The following is a 23,698-nucleotide window of genomic DNA, read 5'->3' on the forward strand; positions in this document are numbered from 1 at the left end:
AATAATCAAGGAAAATGTCCCTGGCCTGGCTAGAGATCTAGACATCCAAATATAAGAAGTTCAAAGAACACCCGTGAAATTCATTGCAAAAAGATCATCACTTAGGCACATAGTCTTCAGGTTATCAAAAGTCAAGATGAAGGAAAGAACTGTAAGAGTTTTGAGGTAAAAGAGTCAGGTAACCAATAAATGAAAACGTACCAAATTAACAGCAGATTTCTCAGCAAAAACCTTACAAGCTAAAAAGGATTGGAGCCCTATTTTTAGCCTCCTTAAACAAAACAATTACCAGGCAGGAATATTGTATCCAATGAAACTAAGCTTCATAAATGAAGAAAAGATACAGTCTTTCAGACAAATAACTGCTGACAGATTGTGCCACTACCAAACCAGCACTACAAGAACTGCTGAAAAGAGCTCTAAATCTTCAAATAAAACATTGTAGTGCACCAAAATAGAACCTTCTTAGAGATTAAATCTCACAGGAACTATAAAATGATAACATAATGAAAAAAATAAGGTATGCAGGCAACAACTAGCACGATGAATAGAATAGCACCTCACATCTCAATACTAACACTGAATGTAAATGACTTAAATGCTCCATTTAAAAGGTACAGAATGGCAGAATGGATAAGAATTCATCAACCAACTATCTGCTGTCTTCAAGAAACTTACCTAACACATAAAACTCACAGAAACCTACAGTAAAGCAGTGGAATAAGATAGTCCACTCAAAGGGACACTATAAGTGAGCGGGAGGAGCTATTCTTACATCAGGCAAAACAGGCTTTAAAGCAACAACAGTTAGAAAAGACAAAGAGAGATATTACATAATGATAAAAGGTCTATTCCAACAGGAAAATATCACAATCCAAAATATATATGCACCTAACACTGGAACTCCCAAGTTTATAAAACAGTTACCACTAGACTTAAGAAATGAGTTAGATGGCAACACAATAATAGTGCGGAACCTCAATAGTGCTCCACTGACAGCACTAGACAGGCCATCAAGACAGAAAGTCAACAAAAAAAACAATGGATTTAAACTATACCCTAGGCCTGGCGTGGTGGCTCATGCCTATAATCCCAGCATTTTGGGAGGCTGGGGCGGGTGGATTGCATGAGCTCAGGAGTTTGCGACCAGCCTGGGCAACATGATGAAACCCTGTCTCTACTAAAATACAAAAAATTAGCCAGGTGTGGTAGCATGCACTTGTAGTCCCAGCTACTTGGGAGGCTCATGCAGGAGAACTGCTTGAACCCAGTAGGTGGAGGTTGCAGTGAGCCAAGATCGTGCCACTGCACTCTAGCCTCGGCAATAGAGTGAGACTCCATCTCAAAAAAATAACAATAATGAATAAATAAAATAAAATAAAAAACTATACCCTAGAACTAATGGACTTAACAATATTCACAGAAGGTTCTACCCAACAATTGCAGAATATACATTCTATTCATCAGCACATGGAACATTCTCCAAGATAGATCATATGATAGGCCACAAAACAAGTCTCAATAAATTTAAGAAAACTGAAATTATATCAAGTATCCTTTCAGAGCACAGTGGAATAAAATTGGAAATCAACTCCAAAAGGAACCTTCAAAACCACACAAAAACATGGAAATTAAATAACCTGCTCCTGAATGATCACTGGGTCAACAATGAAATCAAGATGGAAATTTAAAAATTATATGAACTAAATGATAATAGCAACACAACCTATCAAAATCTCTAGGCTACAGCAAAAGTGGTGCTAAGAGTAAAGTTCATAGCATTAAATGCATACATCAAAATGTCTGAAACAGCACAAATAGACAATCTAAGGTCACACCTCAAGGAACTAGAGAAGCAAGAACAAACTAAACCCAAGCCAAGCAGAAGAAAAGAAATAAAAACAATCAGAGCAGAAGTAAATGAAACAAACTAACAAACAAACAAGGAAAGCAAAATGAAACAAAAAGCTGGTTCTTTGAAAACATAAACAAAATTGATATACCATTAGCGAGGTTAACCAAGGAAAGAACAGAGAAGATTCAAATAAACTCAATTAGAAGTGAAACAGGAGATGTTACAACCAATACCACAGAAATACAAAAGATCCTTCAAGGCTACTGTGATCACCTTTACATGTGCAAACTGGAAAACCTAGATGATATGCCTAAATTCCTGGAAATATACAAACCTCCTAGATTAAACTAGGAGGAATAGAAACTCTGAACAGACCCAAAAGAAGCAGTGAGATTAAAATAAAAATTAAAAAGACATTGCCAACAAAAAAGTGCAGGAGCAGACGTATTCATAGCTGAATTCTATCAGATATTCAAAGAATTGGTACTACTGAAACTATTCCAAAATATAGAGAAAGAGGGAATCCTACCTAAAGCATTGTATGAAGCCAGTGTCACCTTAATACCAAAACCAGGAAAGGACGTAACAAAAAAAGGAACTACAGACCAGTATCCCTGATGAATATAGATGCAAAGATCCCCAACAAAATACTAGCTAACCCAATCCAACAGCATATCAAGAAGATAATCCACCATTGTCAAGTGCGTTACATACCAGGGATGCAGGGATAGGTTAACATACACAAGGCAATAAATGTGATACATCACATAAACAGAATTAAAAACAAAAATCGCATGATCATCTCAATAGAAACTGTAAAAGCATTTGACAAAATTTAGCACCCTTTATTATTAAAACCTTCAGCAAAATTGTCATAGAAAGGACATACCTTAATGTAATTAAAACCATCCATGATAACCCCACAGCCAACATTATACTGAATGGGGAAAAGTTGAAAACATTCTCCCTGAGAACTGGAACAAGATAAGGATGCCCACTTTCACCACTTCTATTCAGCATAGTACTGGAAGCTTTAGGCAGAGCAATCAGACAAGAGAAAGAAATCAAGACCATCCAAATCAATAAACAGGAAGTCAAACTGTCCCTGTTCACTGACGATATGATTGTATACCTAGAAAACCCTAAAGACTCATCCAGAAAACTCCTAGAATTGATACATAAATTCAGTAAAGTTTCAAGATACAAATTCAATGTACACAAATCAGTAGCACTGCTATACACCAACAGTGACCAAGCTGAGAATCAAATCAAGAACTCAAACACTTTTACAATAGCTGTAAAAAAAAATACTTAGGAATATACCTACCCAAGGAGGTGAAAGACCTCTACAAGGAAAACTACAAAACACTGCTGAAATGATAGGTGACACAAACAAATGGAAACACATCCCATGCTCATGGAAGGGTAGAATAAATATTGTGAAAATTACCATACTGCCAAAAGCAATCTAAAAATTCAATGCAGTTCCCACCAAAATTATCATCATCATTCTTCTCAGAACTAGAAAAAAAAATTCTAAAATTAATGTGGAAACAAACAAAAAAACCCGCATAGCCAAAGCAAAACTTAACAAAAAGAACAAATCTGGAGGCATCACATTACCCATCTTCAAACTGTATTACAAAGCTATAGTCACCAAAACAGCATGGCACTGGCATAAAACTAGGCACATAGACAAATGGAAAAGAGGAAAGAATCCAGAAATAATGCCAAATACTTACAGCCAACTGATTTTTGACAAAGCTAACAAAAACATAAAGTGGGGAAAAGACACCCTTTTAACAAATGGTGCTGAGATAACTAGCAAGCCACATGTAGAAGAATGAAACTGGACCCTCATCTCTCACCTTCTACAAAAATCAACTCCAGATGGATCAAAGACTTAAATCTAAGACCTAAAACAATAAAAATTCTAGAAGATAACATCAGAAAAATGCTTCTAGACGTTCGCTTAGGCAAAGACTTCATGGCCAAGAACCCAAAAGTAAATGCAACAAAAGCAAAACTGAATAGATGGGACTTAATTAAACTAAAAAGCTTTAACACAGCAAAAGCAATTGTCAGCAGAGCAAACAGACAACTCACCGAGTGAGAGAAAATCTTCACAAACTAAGCATCTGACAAAGTACTAATATCCACAATCTACAAGGAACTCAAACAAATCAGCAAGAAGAAAGCAAACAGTCCCATCAAAAAGTGGGCTGAAAGCACGAATAGACAATTCTGAAAAAAAGAGATGCAAATGGCCAACAAACATAGGAAAAAATGCTTAATGTCATTAATGATCAGGGAAATGCAAATCAAAAACCATATTGTGATACCACCTTACTCCTGCAAGAATGGCCATAATTTAAAAATCTAAAAATAATAGATGTTGGTGGGGATGTGGTGAAAAAGGAACACTTTTGGACTGCTGGTAGGAATGTAAACTAGCACAAGCACTATGGAAAACAGTGTGGAAATTTCTTAAAGAAGTAAAAGTGGATCTACCATTTCATCCAGCAATTCCGTTAAATATATATAAATATATATATAATGTATAAACTATATAATATATATATTTATATACCATGGAATAGTACTAAACCATAAAAAGGAATAAAATAATGGCATTCACAGCAAACTAGATGGAATTGGACACATTATTCTAACTGAGGTAACTCAGAAATGGAAAACAAAACATCATATGTTCTCACTTACAAGCAGGAGCTAAGCTGTGAACATGTAAAGGCATAGAATAATATAATGCACTATGGGGACTTGGGGGGAAGGATGAAAGAGGGACGAGGGATAAAAGACTACACGTTGGGTATAGTGGACACTGCTCAGGTGATAGGTGCACCAAAATCTCAGAAATTACCACTAAAGAACTTATCCATGTAAGCAAACACCACCTGTTCCCTCAAAAACCCATTGAAATAAAAATAATAATAATAAATTATTTAACTTCACAGAACTTAAAAATTGTTCAATGTTCAGAGTTGATAATAATAAAAGAAATTAGAATAAAATGTGCAGCAAGTGGTAGCCTCTGGACAATGGCATTCTAGACATTCACTTTGCATACACTTCTCTAGCATTTGGAAAGAAAGTATACACATGAATATATCAATACTATGATAAAGAAAACACCAAAACATGGTGTCAGGCCATTGTCAGCCTTGACGATCCCAAGATCTACTTTTTTCTTTAGTTATAAAGCTTCATAATGAAAGTTCACATTGCTTAATGTGATACCTAGGCCCATAATTGATTTTCAAAATCAGGACAGCAATTACTTACAGGAAGTTGAACAAGATGGGATGTGATGGGAGAGGCTGATATGTATTGGATATGGGACAGAGGCCAAGAATCATCTCAGTTAGGATTTGTGCCTCAAATACCTCTGGCCTCTGATTTGTCGACAGTCTTCATAAAGGAAATAACGAGTTCGTCTAGCATCTTCATAAGCCTGGATTGCTAACCAGGTTTCATTTCAGCTCCTGTAGGCATCTCCTGAATTAAGCAACACAGAAAATCCTCTGAAGCCACTGAATCCCAGAAAGGCTCTCCACCTTTAGCACAAGAGGAGTCTTCACCACAGGACAAAAGAAGGAACCATAAGGGTAAGTACCAAGAACTGTCTTCTTCCATAGTCAGTTATGGTTTTTGCTATAAGATCATGTCCCTGTGCTTCCACCTTGGTGCTACATCAGGGAGTCATGAGCTTGTTTCAGGAAAAGACAAGAGACATGAAGCTTCCTTTTGGAAACTGAGTGCTGCCAGCCCAAACTGTGTGAGTTCCAAATGGGGTCCCCCTTCTGATTTATCCCCATATCACCTCCTTCATTCCAATCACTCAATCTGCTCTCCTGGAGAGAATGCTGCCTCTTACACTCATTTAAGGAGCAAGGGGACATGAAGACATTTCTTCCCAGAGTTGAACTGCTGTAGAGCCGGTTTTATTGTTTCACTTCCTTTTTAAATTTATTCTTCTTTACCTATCTGGAAAGGACCAAGGGAGTTATAGATAGTCCAAACTGAAATAATTAAGGAGTGTTTCATAAGGAAAGTATTTACAAAGATGCACAGGGTTAAGGGAAAGAGACGAGGCATGGGTCAGCACCTTAAGCAGCAATACATAGGGGAGCACTACTTCCTGCCGTAGGCTGAAAGGGACGGGGAAGGAGCAATTACCATTGTCGCCATAGCCATAGCTGTAGCCATAGGGGTGGAAGAACATGAGCAGGCAGGTGGAGAAGCCCTGCATGGCCAACACACAACCACACAGGCTGATATGGTTTGGATCTGTGTCCCCACCCAAATCTCATGCTGGTTATAATTCCCAATGTTGGAGGGAGGGCCTGGTGGGAGATGATTATTAGATCACGGGGATGGTTTCGCATGAATGTTTTAACACCATCCCCCTTTGGTATTGTTGTTGTGACACTGATGAGTTCTCATGAAATCTAATTGTCTAAAAGCGTGTGGCACCTCCTCCCTCTCTCTTTTGCTCCTGCTCTCACCATGTGAGATGCCTTGCTCCCCCTTTGCCTTTCACCAGGATTGGAAGCTTCCTGAAGCCTCCCCTAAAGCGGAAGCTGCTATGCTTCCTGTACAGCCTGTAGAGCCATGAGCCAATTAAACCTGTTTTCTTCATAAATTTCTCAGTCTCAGGTATTTCTTTTTAGCAATGCAAGAAGGAACTAACACACAGAGAGCCAGGAGGTGGAAATCCCAAGTCACTCTCCTGCTGTCTTCCAGTCTCCTGCCAGTATGTCCCAGTGTCTCAATTTCATCAGAAACCAGAAATAAAAAGAATCCCACTGATGTGGTACCTAGAAGCCACTCTCTTGGGATGTCAAACAGGATAAAGAATGGAAAGCAAATCCTCATGGCAAATGAGACTATCCCTCTCACCTTCTTATATCCTCCTACTTCCTGAGGCTTTCTCTGCCTGAAGGTGATTGATTCCTGTCTCGTTTCAGCTCCATCAGACTACTTTAACGTTTGGCATGTCTTTCTCTACTGTCACTTTTATGCAGAAATGTTTGCATTTTTCAAAAATGCATAGAAAATCAAATGTAATTTTAAAAAGAGAACATATTTTTTTGTTTAAAATATAAGTTTGGCTGCTCTAAACAAGACATATCTTAAACAAGAAAGTATAATTGTGCCTCTGGGTCACTAGGTTCTGAATCTGCAGATTCAACAAACCACAGGTGGAAACTATTCCAAAAATAAGGGTATGGTTGAGTTGTGTATGTACTGAACAGGTACAAACTTGTTTTTCCTTGCCGTTATTTCTGGAAAAACTACAATATAACAAGAATTTACATAGCATTTGCATTTTGTCATTATTCTAAATAACTAAAAATGATTTAACATATCTGGGAGAAAGTGCATAGGCTATATACAAATACCACATATAAAGAAATTGAGCATCTGCAGATTTTGGTGTGTGCTGAAGTTCTGGAAAAAGTCCCCTGTGAATATCCAGAAATGACTGTCTTTGAAATTTGAACTAGAAGCTCCAAGGCATCACACATCAGAATTCCAAAAATTGCTGCTCCCCAGTCCCTAGAGAGTTGCCCTCATCCCTGTGATCCTGCATGGCTTCCAGCTACATCAGCATTCCAGGCTTATGGAAAAGGATGAGGGGAAGGAGAGGCTTTGCTCCTTCTATTGATCCCATGGGTAAGGAATTGCTTACATCCCTTTGTGATTCTTCCACTTAACAGCACCTGGTCATACGATGTCATTCAGCATCAAGGAAAACTGGGATGTGGGTGCTTGTGCTGCTTTTACACTCTCAGAATTGTTATGTGACCAAAGAGGAAAATGAATGTTGGGGCAACCTAGCAGTCTCTTCACTCCTGATTGTCTCTGACTCTGTGCTCACATCAAGATTTTTCAGGAACTCCTCAGAAATAATGAATGATGGGGCAGAGAACAGAACTGGAGTCTCATGCAGGGCTCCAGGGACCAGGGGCTGGTATTGGACCTGCTCTTCCTGTTGTGAACTCAGGAAAACCCTTTAATTCTCTAGGCCTTGGCTTCATCTTATGTTATATGAGGATAATATCATAGATGGTCTTTAAGGAACACATGCTAAATGTTGGTGATACTACAGGGAAAATGACAGGTATGACTTAGTCCTTATGGAGCTTCAGGTTTCATGAGGAGGACAAACATATCATACCATAAATATAGATGGAGAAACTCTTTAGTGCCCTGAGTGTGGGTAACAGAGGTTCTCCTTTTCCTCCCATTTCCTTTCTCGGCCAATCAGGGCTGTGCCAGCTTGTCCCTCTAAGAGAACTCATGATAGATACATTCACTCCTGTTGCTCCTCTGTACTCCCGGAGGAGGCTGCATCTTCTTTCCACCTGGAGGCCTCCTGCCCCTCTGCATCCTCAGGATTCCAGAGTAAACATGGCCTCTGCTAGCAAAAAGGAACTCCTGAATTTATTCCTAAATGGTGTTCACTCACCTCTATTTTGTTCCCTGTTTCATTTGCTTCTCTTTCTCTATCTGGAGTTTGCTTAGGTTAGGTTTTTTTCAACCCACAATTTTGACTACCAACTTGGATTTAACTTGAGAATCACTCCTCTGCTTTACCTCCTCTAATATGTATAATTGACACAGGGTGGTGCTAGGTATAAACGACTACTCCAAGACTGGATTGTGAGTCAGCCCTGCTGGGCTCAAATCATACTATATAATATGTAACCCCTGGGACAAATAATTCCCTTTCTTCTTTTTTTTTTTTTTTTTTTTTTTTTTTTTGAGACGGAGTCTCGCTCTGTCGCCCAGGCTGGAGTGCAGTGGCCGGATCTCAGCTCACTGCAGGCTCCGCCTCCCGGGTTCCCGGCATTCTCCTGCCTCAGCCTCCCGAGTAGCTGGGACTACAGGCGCCGCCACCTCGCCCGGCTAGTTTTTTTGTATTTTTTTAGTAGAGATGGGGTTTCACTGTGTTAGCCAGGATGGTCTCGATCTCCTGACCTCGTGATCCGCCCGTCTCGGCCTCCCAAAGTGCTGGGATTACAGGCTTGAGCCACCGCGCCCGGCCAATAATTCCCTTTCTTTATGCTCCAATTGCATTATCTGCCATATGGGGATAATACCAATTCTTACCTCCTAGTCTCTTCAGGTGATTAAAAGAGACAATACCTTATAAACTCTCAATCAACTACTGTTATTCTCCCAGATTAGACCTAGTCCTCCTTCTCCAGTTGAAATCTGCATGAATATCTTCTTTACACTCCAAGCTCTACACTTCTCTTATTTCCCCTCATGGACTCCTCTCATACAAATGTTTGCATCAACAAAGAAATGCTACCAAAGCACTCCTGAAAGAGAGAATTAAATAGGTTTACACTGTGTGCACTCAGCAGAACACTTAGTAGTCCCCCATAGATATTTCCACACTTCAATTACCTCCGTCAGTTACACTCAGACCTCATCTGCACTTATTCTTTCCTCTGTTCTATTGCTGGGTAATTCAGATGAGACCCACACCCTACCCAAACACTGTATATAAAAATGCTTCTAGGTGTTCAGCAAAGCCACACTGAGTCTTAATTTCAAAGGTACACCAGTTGTCAATTTCAGGTTTGCGGCACACATCAATAATTCTTCTCAACACAGATAGAGCTGTCCACAGATAGAATTCTGATGAATGAAATTTTCTTCATCGAGTTATACTGTGTGTTCTAATACCTTACATTGAGCTTTCATCTTTATTTTCCATTTCATCCAAATCTACCAGTACCATTAGGCTCCTCATGCATGCATTTCTTCATTGAAAGAATATTTATGAAGAGCACAGTGTGCTGCTCATGGAAATAGGCACTGGGAGTATAAAATGTAAAATGTGGTCCTGTCTGCAATGACTGACACACTGAGTTATTTCTCACCCACCAGGCCCAGCCATTTTCACACTTATACTAGCGAAGGGCACATTTTCCTCTGATTCATAATGCGTGGTCTTCTTTCCTATCCATGGATGACCAGTCCTAGTCACGAGTGTGTCACAGCCACCTCTTTGTGTATCTGACTTTCTCCACTTGAGATAAAATATCAGGCCCAGGATACAGTAATGATCGGGTCCACAGCCCTGGCCGGATGAGTTGGGGGTGTTTTGATCCTAATGTTATTCCCATGTCAGTACAGAACTTGTGTGGCAGTAGAGAGAGGTCAGGCTTCAGAGTCAGCAAGAACTGGATTTCAAACTGGATTTGAGGACCCCCACCTTTTGATAGGTGACTTATTCTCTGCGAGTCTCTGATCTCTCCTCTTTAAATGAGGACAGGAAAAATACCACATGGCAGGGTGGTGGGGAGAATCAGAGATCATACAGCTGGTGATCACATCTGGTTTGTGTTCCCAGGGGCACCAGACTAGGGTTTCTGAGCATGGATCCAACCATCCCAGCCCTGGGTACATCACAGACACCAATCAATGGACGTGAGGAGACTCCTTGCTACAAGCTGACCCTGAGCCTCACGGTGCTGACGTGCATCATTTCCCTTGTGGGGCTGACAGGAAACGCGGTTGTGCTCTGGCTCCTGGGCTTCCGCATGCGCAGGAACGCTGTCTCCACCTACATCCTCAACCTGGCTGCGGCCGACTTCCTCTTCCTCTGCGGTCACGTTATACGTTTGCCGTTACGCCTCATCAACAGCCCCAGTACCATCCGCAAAATCCATATTTGTGTGATGACCGTCCCCTACCTTACAGGCCTGAGCATGCTGAGCGCCATTGGCACCGAGCGCTGCCTGTGCGTCCTGTGGCCCATCTGGTACCGCTGCCGCCGCCCCACTCACCAGTCAGCGGTCGTGTGTGTCCTGCTCTGGGTCCTGTCCCTGCTGTGGAGCATCCTGGATTGTAGGTTCTGTGACTTTCTGCTTAGTGGTGCTGATTCTCGTTGGTGTGAAATATTAGATTTCATAGCAATCGCGTGGCTGATTGTTCTATGTGTGGTTCTCTGTGGGTCCAGCCTGGTCCTGCTGGTCAGGATTCTCTGTGGATCCCGGCAGATGCCGCTGACCAGGCTGTACGTGACAATCCTGCTCACAGTGCTGGTCTTCCTCCTCTGTGGCCTGCCCTTCGGCATTCAGTGGACCCTGTTTTTCAGGATCCACCTGAATTGGAACGTCTTACGTTGTCGTGTTCATCTAGTTTCTATGTTCCTGTCCGCTCTTAACAGCAGTGCCAACCCCTTCATTTACTTCTTCATAGGATCTTTTAGGCAGCGTCAAAATAGGCAGAACCTGAGGCTGGTTCTCCAGAGGGCTCTGCAGGACACGCCTGAGGTGGATGAAGGTGGAGGGCGGCTTCCTGAGGAAACCCTGGAGTTGTCGGGAAGCCGATCGGAGCAGTGAGGAAGAGCCTCTGCCCTGTCAGAGGGGACTTTGAGAGTAACGCTGCCCTGCCACCCTTGACAGTTATATGCGTTTTTCTTAGCGTTGTGCCTCAGAAATGTCTCAGTGGCAACTCAAAGTCTTCAAATAGATGTTTATCTAACCTGACAGTTCCAGTCTTCACCCACGGAAAGCATTAGTCTGACAGTACAATGTTGAGATTCTCCTTGATATTACCAACACATTTTCCCTGTTATCTTACACTGAATCCTTCCTACTGAACACTTTTTCTGCAGTTTTCATTGTATTAAAAGGAGTTCCTGTTCAAAACCCTAAAACACTGTTTATACTTGTTTTCTACCTGATAGTACCAAAAAGGAAGATTCCTTATTAATCTCTCAGATTATGTTTCCCTGAAAATCATGTTCCCTTCTATGACTGGAGGCATTACTGCAGTTGGAAACTCGATTCTGAATAAGTGAGTTCTGCTACCTCTAAATTCCATTGAATTCTCAGATATAAAGCAAAATAATGTCCTTAGAGAGAGATTCTCCCTTCATAAAAACAGTCTTAGAAATTGGTTTTATGAATAGCCCTCTCCCGTCATTTGTCCACACATGGTCACACCTTGGCCTTGGTTTCTAGTAAAGACAACCATGGCCCTTTCCCCTTGAGAACTGGGAAGTGCTTCTTTAGCTCTTCCTGGAGTAAAGGACCAGTGAGGAGCCTATAAATATACCCCACTAGTTCCATTTTGGCCATTGGAAACCTCAATATTGGTTTCAAACTGGAATTATCTTGAAAACCATTTATTATTCATTTACAGAGTCTTTAAGTGTAGAATTCTTCATTCTTCCAGGTTTTGTACAAATTGTTCTGGGTGTAACTTTCAGTTAGTTTTATGGCTGTTAACATAAGAAGCAAAACTGAAAACATCTGACTCTTCCATGCTAATGTCAATTATAGTATCTGGATAATAACTTACAGTTGGTACAAAATTCTGATACCTGGTACAAAATTCTAAGTTGTGACTTAGATGAACACGGAAACATTGTGCTAAGGAAAATATGCCAGATACCAAAGAATAATATTGTAAGATCAAATTCTACAAGGTATCCAAACTAGGAAATTCGTGAACACAGAAAATAAATTAGGAGGATCCTGGTGCTGGATGACGGAGAGACTGTGTAGCCATTATTTAATGAGCACAGACTTTCTGTGCAGAATGATGAAGTTCTTAAAAGGGACAGTGGTAACGGTTACTACTTATTGTGAATGTACTTAATGATATTGAATTGTACAATTAAAATGGTTAAAGTTGTAAAATGTATGTTATGAACATTTTACCACAATTAAAAACATGTAATTATAAACACAGGATCAGTACAAAATTCAGGACTATGCTCCACCAGTGGTTATCCCTTCAACAGATAACTCAAGCAGACAGAAGAGACCACCAAGAGAAGATGTGACATCACAGCAGGCTGTGTGCTGCTCACAGACAGTGAGGCTGCCCCTCAGATTGACCCTCACTGAGGGGAGCTGACACATGCATTTTGAGTATGCAGGAGACAGTACAAAGCAGTTATGAAAGCAATAAAGAGGTCTATAGTTCTCCATTTGTCCAACCAAATTTACTGGTGACTCGTATCACATTGTTCACAATGTCGAACTCAGGTCCCCTGAGTCCAGATCCATTGCTCTTCCAGGACCAGCACTCTGCTGATGCTGAATCCTATCTGTCCACCCTCAATTTCCAAATGCCATAGTAGGACATAGCTGTAGGTGAGGCTTTCCTACGTGTCAGAGGAAGTGGGAAGGCAGTGTTTGCAGCCAATGCTCCAGGCAAGGAGCTTTAATGTGATGTCTTTAGTTCAGGCTGAGGGTTATTGAGAGAGCCCATTCTGGGAGTCTGTGATATCAATTGTACAGTTCTGGATAAAGATGTTGTTTATCATGAGGAATTCTGTAGAGAATTTTCACCTGGCAATTGAATTAAATAATGTTGGTTCTCACCTGGGCCACTGCTTATTTTGACGTTAGTGACTCTTTTTCTTTTGATGGAAGAAAATTTCAACTTTATGAAAACTTAGATTCTGTCCCTGAAGCCCATTCTGAACTCACTTGGCCTCACACATTGCTCCACTACAGCACTTAAAACAGTATATTTCAATTGTTTGTCCTCACATCTTTCTCTTCAACCGCACTCTGAGGTCTTTAAGAGCAGAGAACATGTCTTTGAATTTCTGGTGCAACAGACTAGGTGTGGAATTTAGAAGAGTCTTGGTAACTATTTTTCTCAAGCAGCTCCCACCTGAAAATCACAGGTTTGTCCAGCATCTTGCAAAGGCTGGCTCAGTCACCAGGTCTCACTGGAACTCCTACAGGTACCTCCCACACAACAGAGTGTCCTCTGCAGTTGGTTTTTCTGAGAACAGCTGTTCCCTTTCATTGCAGGTCTGCTCACTGCCTCTGGGAAGAAGAATGGAGGGGATGTGGGAGTCTGCTAGTGAAATGCTTTCTTTCCAAGGCCAATGATATTTCTTCTCAGTTCCATGTTGAGGAAGAGCATGCAGGACATCCAGGCATGTTCCCCAGAAAGGGAGAAATGATATAAAAGTCTCTAATGGCACTTTTTGGGAGCTGCCATTCATGACTATTTTTTAGGCATGAATTCAACAAACATTCGAACCTAATTCATCAAGCACTGTGCTAATTCTGCATAAAAGCAAACACCTTTCAAATAAGTCTCTCACTAATACATTCCATCTCTATATCCAATCCTTTCCACTTCCTGAAGAAAATATATGGATTGATGCTGAGCAAATGCTGAGCCTTTGTGGCCATTCACTGATGCTCTAGTACACCTGGGCTCAAGGGCACTGAGTCATCAGCCTCACAAGAACCAATTGGATCTGTTTCCTGTCCTGCTTTTGACAATTAGGCTTGTCAATATAATTACCTAATTTATCAAAATACATCACAAATCAACGAAATACGAGTATGAAAGAAGAACTGCGGTTTCCATACAAACTAATGTGAATGCTTAAAGGGACAATAAAAGCAGGTTCCAAAATTATTGTTAGTTTAATAGGTGTGAGTCTGCCAATTCTATCAGATTAAACAAAAACTAACAATATGGAACAATATCCTCAGTGAGAATGCTATGCATCTGACGCTAGGATCTACACTTAAATGAATCCACACTGCAAATCATAGACAATGATTGATAGATATGCTTTCAGCAAGATAGAGTAGAATTCTATTTGCTAAACCCTACACAAAGGAATGTTCTGTAGTCTAGTTCTATTATAGTGAATGAATTCTAGGTAAAAATGAAATATTCACGTTACAAACGTTTCCCTTTTTATGAATACTGATTAACAGACATTTTCAATTAACCTATCCACTTGCATTCCTGAATATATCATTAAGTGGGCTTTTCATAACAGTATCTCTCACTTATTCTACTGTTTACTGTATAAATACATACTGAGCATCTTCTATTCTCTAGTTTGCATGCCAGACACTTAGGAGTCAAAGTAAACACACCTACATTCATAGAGCACACAGCCTGTGAAGGAAGGACACTAGTGCAGAAAAGACTACCTCCCAAAGTGACACATACTATCCAAGAGTTGTTTTTGTGGCTCAAGTGTTCTCAGAGGAGAGGGTATCTAAAAATTCCCAATTATCTTGCTGCCATCTTGAAGAGGAACGCCACCCCCAAGCACCCAGCTGAAGCAGGACAACATGATTCCAATAAATTAGAGAATGTTCACCAGGTGACTGCTCTTGCAAGACAACAATTTCAGCAGCAGTTGTATAATTGATGATATCAAAAGATTAATAGGCTGAATCTTACAACAGCCCTCAATCTATAGTCCAACATCACACCAATACACAATTCCTGAAAAGATTTTTAAGAGACCCTACACGTGCTTAGGTCACAGGCATTGCGGAACTATCTACCACCATTACTGTGTGTTCCAGCAGTAGAAGCCCTTACCTCCAGGCAAACCAAATCAGCATCTAGAAATCCCAGGATACGTAGAGAAGGAGAATGCGCAAGTGCTAGAATGGGAAGAACACTGGACCTGGTTTCAGGGATTTGGGATTCTCAAGCTGACTGCATGGCCAACATGGGTCACATGCTCATTCCAGGCAAGTCAAGCAGATAGTGAGGTTACGGGATTGCCCCAGTCTGAAATTGTGCCATTTGTGCATTTGTGCTCAGGTACCTCTTTTCAGAATAGGTGGGTAAAGTGTAGCTTTACCATAACTCTGGACTGAAGATAACTGCTGTTGTGATCCTGGCAGCCTGAGAAATTCATGTCTCTACACAGTGACTATAATCACAGTAATCGTATGTTCTTCTCACCTATGTGGCAGCGACCTAGAATCTGAAGAGACTGCTGTGATGTTTGTTCTGTATGACGGTGTGGCATCCATTGGGCACCATTATTGTCAATGTACCAATGCTGACTATAGATATAGATGGCATTTGCTTGCTGTTACCTAACAACAGCAGAGTATAGAAGAAGAAATCTCAATGCTCATGCCCATCATATTTGTCCAATTGTTCTGAAACCTTGCAGGATGCAAACACAAGGAAGGACAGCAGAGACAGAACAGATCTCATTTCTAAGTGTGTATGTAGAAGTGAGTGGATGATGGAAGGCTTTGTGTAATAGGTAGAATTTTAACTGATGACTACAATTTACCCAGCATTATCATTATAATTATACCCTCTGTAAATTTTGCCAATCACCTCAATCTTTGTACTGGGGAAGGAGAGATAAATAGGATCTGGACAGATGGAAATGGGAGAAGAGATAATTTACAGTGGCACTGTTAATAAAAGCATAGAGATTTTAGGGAATGGTGAATAATTCATTCATGAGTTTTATTCCTTGTGTCACCCCATGTATTTGGTCATGGTGGCAAGATCCCTCTTAAATAGAAGGAAAGATACAGTCTTTTTCAGACAAACAAATACTGAGAGAATTTGCCACTACCAAACCAGCACTACAATAACTGCTAAAAGGAGCTCTAAATCAGGAAATAAAACCTCAAAATACAACTTCCTTAAAGCCTAAGTCTTACAGGGCCTATAAAACAATAACTCAATGGAAAAAAAAAAAAAAACCATGTATTAACACAACAACTAGCATGATGAATAGAATAGTATCACACATCTCAATATTAATATTGAATGTAAATGGCCTAAATGTTCCACATAAAAGATACGGAATGTCAGAATGGATAAGAATTCACCAACAAAGTATCTGCTGTCTTCAAGAGATTCACCTAACACATAAGGACCCACATAAACTTAAAGTAAAGGGTTGGTAAAAGATATACCATGCAAATATATACCACAAGCGAGCAGGAGTACTTATTCTTATATCAGACAAAACAAACTACTTTAAAGCAACAACAATTAAAAAAAACAAAGGGGGAAATTATATAATGATAGAAGGATGAGTCCAACAGGAAAATATCACAATCCTAAATATGTATATACCTAACACTGTCACCCCTAAATTTATAAAACAATTACTAATAGACCTAAGAAATGAGATAGATGGCAACATAGTAATAATAGTGGACTTCAATACTCCACTGACAGCACTAGAAAAGTCATCAAGACAGAAAGTCAACAAAGAAACTATGGATTTAAACTATACCCTACAACAAATGGACTTAACAGATATTTATAGAACATTCCATCCAACAACCACAGATTATACATTCTATTCAACAGCACATGGAACTTTCTCCAAGATAGACCATATTATAGGCCATGAAACAAGTCTCAATAAATTTAAGAAAATTGAAATTATATCAAGTATCCTTTCAGACCACAGTGGAATAAAATTGGAAATTAACTCCAAAAGGAATCCTCAAAACCATGAAAATATATGGAAATTAAATAATCTACTCCTGAATGATATTTGGGTCAACAATGAAATCAAGAAGGAAATTTAAAAATTCTTTGAACTGAGTGATAATAGTGACATAACCTATCAAAATCTCTGGGATAAAGCCAAGTGGTGCTAAGAGCAAAGTCCATAGCATTAAATGCCTACATCAAAAAGTCTGAAAGAGCACAAATAGACAACCTAAGGTCACACCTCAAGGAACTAGAGAAACAAGAACAAACCAAAGCCAAACCCTGCAGAAGAACAAAAAAGAAACATTGGAGCAGAACTAAATGAAATTGAAACAAACAAACAAAAAGATAAATGTAACAAAAAGCTGGTTCTTTGAAAGCATAAACAAAATTAATAGACCATTAGTGAGATTAACCGAGAAAAGAAGAGAGAAGATCCAAATAAGCTCAATTAGAAATGAAACAAGAGATATTACAACTGATACCACAGAAATTCAAAAGATCATTCAAGGCTACTATGAACACCTTTACACACACAAATTAGAAAACCTAGAGGAGATGGACAAATTCCTGGAGATTAAAATAGGAAGAAATAGAAACTCTCAACAGACTAGTAACAGGCAGCAAGATTGAAATGGTAATTTGAAAATTACCAACAAAAAAGTCTAGGACCAGAGAGATTTACAGCTGAATTCTATCAGACATTCAAAGAAGAATTGGTGCCAATCCTTTTGACACTATTCCAAAAGATAGAGAAAGAGGGAATCCTCCCTAAATCATTCTATGAAGCCAGTATCACCCAAATACCAAAACCAGGAAAGAACATAACAAAAAAAGAAAACTACAGACCAATATTCTTGATGAATACAGATGCAAAAATCCTCAACAAAATACTAGCTAACCAAATCCAACAGCATATCGAAAAGATAATCCAGCATGATCAAATGGGTTCATACCAGGGATACAGAAATAGGTTAACATACACAAGTAAATAAATGTGATAAACCATATAAACAGAATTAAAAACAAAAATCACATGATCATCTCAATAGACACAGAAAAGCATTTGACAAAATCTAGCATCCCTTTATGATAAAAAACCTCAGCAAACTCGGCATAAAAACTATCTATGACAAACCACACAGCCAACATCATACTCAATGGGGAAAAGTTGAAAGCATTCCACCTGAGAACTGAAACAAGATAAGGATGCCCATTTACACCACTTCTATTCAACATAGTACTTGAAGTCCTAGCAAGAGCAATTAGACAGAGAAAGAAATAAAGGGCATTCGAATCAGTAAAGAGGAAGACAAACTGCCATGGTTCACTAATGACATGATTGTATACCTAGAAAACCCTGAAGACTCAACCAAAAAGCTTCTAGATCTGATAAATGAATTCAGTAAAGTTTCAGGATACAAAGTCAATGTACACAAATCAGTAGCACTGCTATACACCAAAAGTGACCAAGCTGAGAATCAAATCAAGAACTCAACCCCTTTTACAATAGCTGAAAAAAATAATAAAATACCTAGGAACATATCTAACCAAGGAGGTGAAAAACCTCTGCAAAGAGAACTACAAAACACTGCTGAAAAAAATTATAGATGACACAAACAAATGGAAACACATCCCATGCTCATGGATGGGTAGAATCAATATTGTGAAAATGACCACACTTCCAAGAGCAATCTACAAATTCAATGTAATTCCCATCAAGATACCATCATCATTCTTCACAGAACTAGAAAAAATGATCCTAAAATTCATATGGAACTGAAAAAGAGCCTGCATAACCAAAGCAAGACTAAGCAAAAAGAACAAATCTAGAGGCATCACATTACTCAACTTCAAACTATAAGGCTATAGTCACCAAAACCCATGGTACTGGTATAAAAATAGGCATATAGACCAATGGAACAGAATAGAGAACCCAGAAATAAACCTAAATACTTACAGCCAACTGATCTTCAACAAAGCAAACAAAAACATAAAGTGGAGAAAGGACATCTTTTTCAACAAATGGTGCTGGCATAATTAGCAAGCCACATGTAGAAGACTGAAACTGGATCCTCATCTCTCACTTCATACAAAATCAACTCAAGATGGATCAAAGACTTAAATCTAAGACCTGAAACCATAAAAATTCTAGAAGATAACATAGGAGAAACCCTTCTAGACATTGGCTTAGGCAACGACTTCATGACCAAGAACCCAAAAGTAAGTGTAAAAAGAAAACAAAGATAAATCAATGGGACTTAATTAAACTAAAAATTTCTGCACAGGAAAAAATAATAATAATCAGCAGAGTAAACAGATAACTCATGGAGTGGAAGAAAGTCTTCACAAACTGCATCTGACAAAGGACTAACATCCAGAATCTACAAGGAAATCTAACAAATCATCAAGCATGAAACAAATTATCCCATTGAAAAGTGGGCTGAGGACATGAATAGACAATTCTTAAAAGAAGATATACCAATGGCCAATAAACATATGAAAAAATGCTCCACAAGGCGGAGCTTGCAGTGAGCTGAGATCCGGCCACTGCACTCCAGCCTGGGCGACAGAGCGAGACTCCATCTCAAAAAAAAAAAAAAAGAAAAAGAAAAAATGCTCAACATTACTAATTATCAGGGAAATGCAAATCAAAACCACAAAACAATACCACCTTACTCCTGCAAGAATGGCCATAATTAAAAAATCAAAAAATAATAGATGTTGGCATGGATGTGGTGAAAAGGGAACACTTTTACACTGCTGGTGGGGATGTAAACTAGTAAAACCACTATGGAAAACAGTGTGGAGATTCCTTAAAGAACTAAAAGTAGATCTGCCATTTGTTCCAGCAATTCCACTACTGGATATCTACCCAGAGGAAAGGAAATCATTTATGAAAAAGACACTCACACATGCATGTTTATAGCAGCACAATTTGCGATTGTAAAAATATGGAACCAGCCCAAATGCCCATGAATCAATGGGTGGATAAAGAAAATGTCATATATATATATATATATATATATATACACACACACACACACACACACACACACGTACCATGGAATACTACTCAGCCATAAAAAGGAACAAAATAATGGCATTCACAGCAATCTGGATGGAGTTGGAGACCATTACTCTAAGTGAAGTAACTCAGGAATGGAAAACCAAACCTTGAATGTTCTTACTTACAAGCAGGAGCTAAGCTATCAGGATACAAAGGCATAAGAATGATACAATGGACATTGGGGACTCAAGGAAAAAGACTGGGAGGTGGGTGAGGGATAAAAGACTACCCACTGGGTACAATGTACACTGTTCTGGTGATGGGTACATCAAAATCTCAGAAATCACCACTAAACTACTTATCCATGTAACCAAACACCACCTGCTCTCCAAAAAGTTATTGAAGTAAAAAAATAAAATGTATAATCTCAGCTATTTTCAAATGAATACTACATTATTATTTACTATATTTACCACACTATGTAATATATCTCAAAGAAAAAATTATTCATCCCATTTAATTAAGGCTTTACACTCTTTGACCGTCAATCACTTCTCCATGGGTGTTGAAATTTGTCAAATCCTTTTGCTGTGTTTATTGAGATATTCACATAATTTTTCTCCTTTATTCTGTTAATGTGGTAAATTTCATTGATTGATTTACAAATGTTAAACAAACATTGCACTACTGAGATAAACCCCACTAGCCATTCTGTATTATCCTTTTGATATATTTCAGGATTCTACCTGCTACTACTGTGTTAAGAATTTTTGCATTTGATTCATAAGAAATTTTGGTCTGTAGTTTTCTTTTGTAATATCTTTTCCAGATTTCGCTATCAAAGATATACATGGTCTCATAAAATAAGTTGGAGAATATTCTTTCCTTCTGAAATTTATGATAAAATATTTGTATAAATTTGATATGATTTTTCCCTTTAAATATCAATAGAATTTATCCAAGACTTCTGGATCTAAATTTTTGCATGTGCATGTGTGGAAAGTTTTAATTAAAAATGTACTATCTTGGCCAGGTGCAGTGGCTCATGCCTGTAATCCCAGAACTTTGGGAGGCCAAGGAGGGTGGATCACCTGAGGTCAGGAGTTCAAGACCAGCCTGGCCAACATGATGAAACCCCGTCTCCACTAAAAATACAAAAATTAGCCAGGTTTGGTGGTGTGCGCCTGTAATCCCTGCTGCTCAGGAGGCTGAGGCAAGATAATCACTTGAACCCGGGAGGCGGAGGTTGCAGCACTCCAGCCTGGGCGACAGAGTGAGATTTCATTAAAAAACAACAACAACAGCAACAACAAATTTATATAGATATACAGATATAGAAAGATATATAAAATGTCTTTCACAGACATACAGCTATTCACATTTTCTATTTCTTCTCATGTCAGTTTTGATGAATTATGTCTTTCAAGGAAAGTGTCCCTTTCATCTAAGTTTTGAATTTATTGACATAAATTTGTTCATGATAGTTCTTTATTATCCCTTTAACATCTTTAGAGACTATAGCAATATTCCCACTCTCATTCTTGATAATGATGTTATTCTCTCTCTGTTTATTGTTCAGTATTGCTAAAAATTTGTGAATATCATTAATCTTTTCATGGTACTATCATAGCTTTGATTTTATCTCTATTGTTTGTTTTCTGTTGCACTGATTTCTGCTTTTTATTGTTTCTTTCTATTTATTTTGGGCTTAATTTGTTCATGTTTTTTATAGTTCTGAAGCTTGAAGGTTAGATCTTGATTTTTTAAATTCTTAAATGTTTGATAGAATTCACCAGTGTGGCCATGTGTGCCTGGAGCTTTCTTTGTAGAAGAGTTTTTAATTATAAATTCAATTTCCTTAGTAGGTACAGGATTATTTGCAATTACTGTATCTTCTTGATCAATTTTGGGAAGGTGTGTTTTTAAAAGAGTACTTCTATTTCTTCTAAATTGTCAAATTTTGACAAAAAATCATTCAAAAGAGCTTTTTATTTCTGTATTTTTAATATTATGATAGTCTCTCTTTGATTCCCAGTGCGAGTTTCATGTTTTCTCTATTTATATTTTTCTTCATTGGTATTGATAGGAATTTATCAATTTTATTATCTTTTCAAAAATATAAATTTCATCTTTATTGTTATGTTTCTATTGTACCTTTGCTTTTTATTTAGTTTTTTTCCCAACCTTTATTATTTCCTTCCTTTTACAGTAGTTCTGTCTTATCTTTAAGGGATAAATTCCAAGACCCCCCACTGGTTGCATGAAATGTGTTTCAATTGACAGCAACCGAAACACATTTCTGTTCATGTCTTCAACCCACAAATTTAATGCTTTTTCTATCTTAATTAAGCAATTGTCATGTATTGTGGCCATAGCTTTTGCAGTTTGAGGTGCAACAGCAAAACTAGCATGAATTTCTTTTGCCTCCTTTATGATTAGTTTTTACTGTAGACCTTAGCAGCCTCCACATTCTATATTTTTTTCCTTCCTTACTAAGTTGCAAACTTCACCTTTACTTAGAGGGAGCACTCTACCACTTCTCTTTGGCATATCTGAATTGCCAGCATCCCTACTCCTAATGCTTTGGAGCCATTAATAAGTAAAATAAGGTTTACTTGAACACAAGCACTGTGATACCACAACAACTGATCTAATAACTGAGAGGGCTACTAAGTAACAAATGGGTGGGTAGGGTACACAGCATGGATATGCTAGGCAAAGGGGTGAATCACATCCCAGGAAGGAGAGAGCAGGACCACAAGAGATTTCATCACACTATTCAAAATGGTACATAATTTAAAGCATATGAATTATTTATTTCTGGAATTACTGAATGGAGAAAATTTGCTTACCTTTTAAAAACAACTCTTCATTTCATTGATCTTTTCTTTTTTTTTCTAGTCTTCTTTTCACTTATTTCTGCTCTGATCTTTATTATTTCCTTCCTTCCTTCTACTAATTTTGCAAAATATACATCTGATAAAGGATTAGCATCCAAAATATTTAAGAGACTCTAACAACTCAATAGCAATAAAACAAATGAACCAGTGAAAAAATGGGCAAAAGAACTGAATAGATATTTCTGAAAAGAAGACATAAAAATGACCAATAGATATAAGAAAAAATGTGCAATGTAACTAATCATCAGGAAAATGCAAATCACAACCACAATTACATATCATTTATCCAGTTAGAATGGCTACTATCAAAAATACAAAAGATTACAAGTATCATAGAGGATGTGGAGAAAAGAGAACCCTCATACACTGTTGGTGGGAATGTATTTTAGTACAGCTATTAGGGAAAACAGTATGGAAGTTCCTAAAAATGTTAAAAATAGAACTATCTATATCCAGAAATCCCACTCCTGGGTTGATGTCCAAGGGAAATGAAACCAGTATATTGAAAAGATATCTGTATCCCCATGTTTCTTGCAGCACTATTCACAATGGCCAAGATACAGAATTAACCTAAGTGTCCATCAATAGATAAACTGATGAAGAAAATGTGGTACATATGCACAATGGAATACTATTTAGCCTTTAAAAAGAATGAAATTCTGTCATTTCCAG

General features: G+C 38.5%; 1 pseudogene; it reads left to right on the top strand.

The window, feature by feature from the left end:
• Window positions 1-9,856: 9,856 nt before the first annotated feature.
• On the top strand, window positions 9,857-11,241 carry LOC116269752 (annotated as a pseudogene).
• Window positions 11,242-23,698: the final 12,457 nt, after the last annotated feature.

Source organism: Papio anubis, chromosome 12, assembly GCF_008728515.1.
Source record: "Papio anubis isolate 15944 chromosome 12, Panubis1.0, whole genome shotgun sequence".
Taxonomy (NCBI): Eukaryota; Metazoa; Chordata; class Mammalia; order Primates; family Cercopithecidae; genus Papio; species Papio anubis.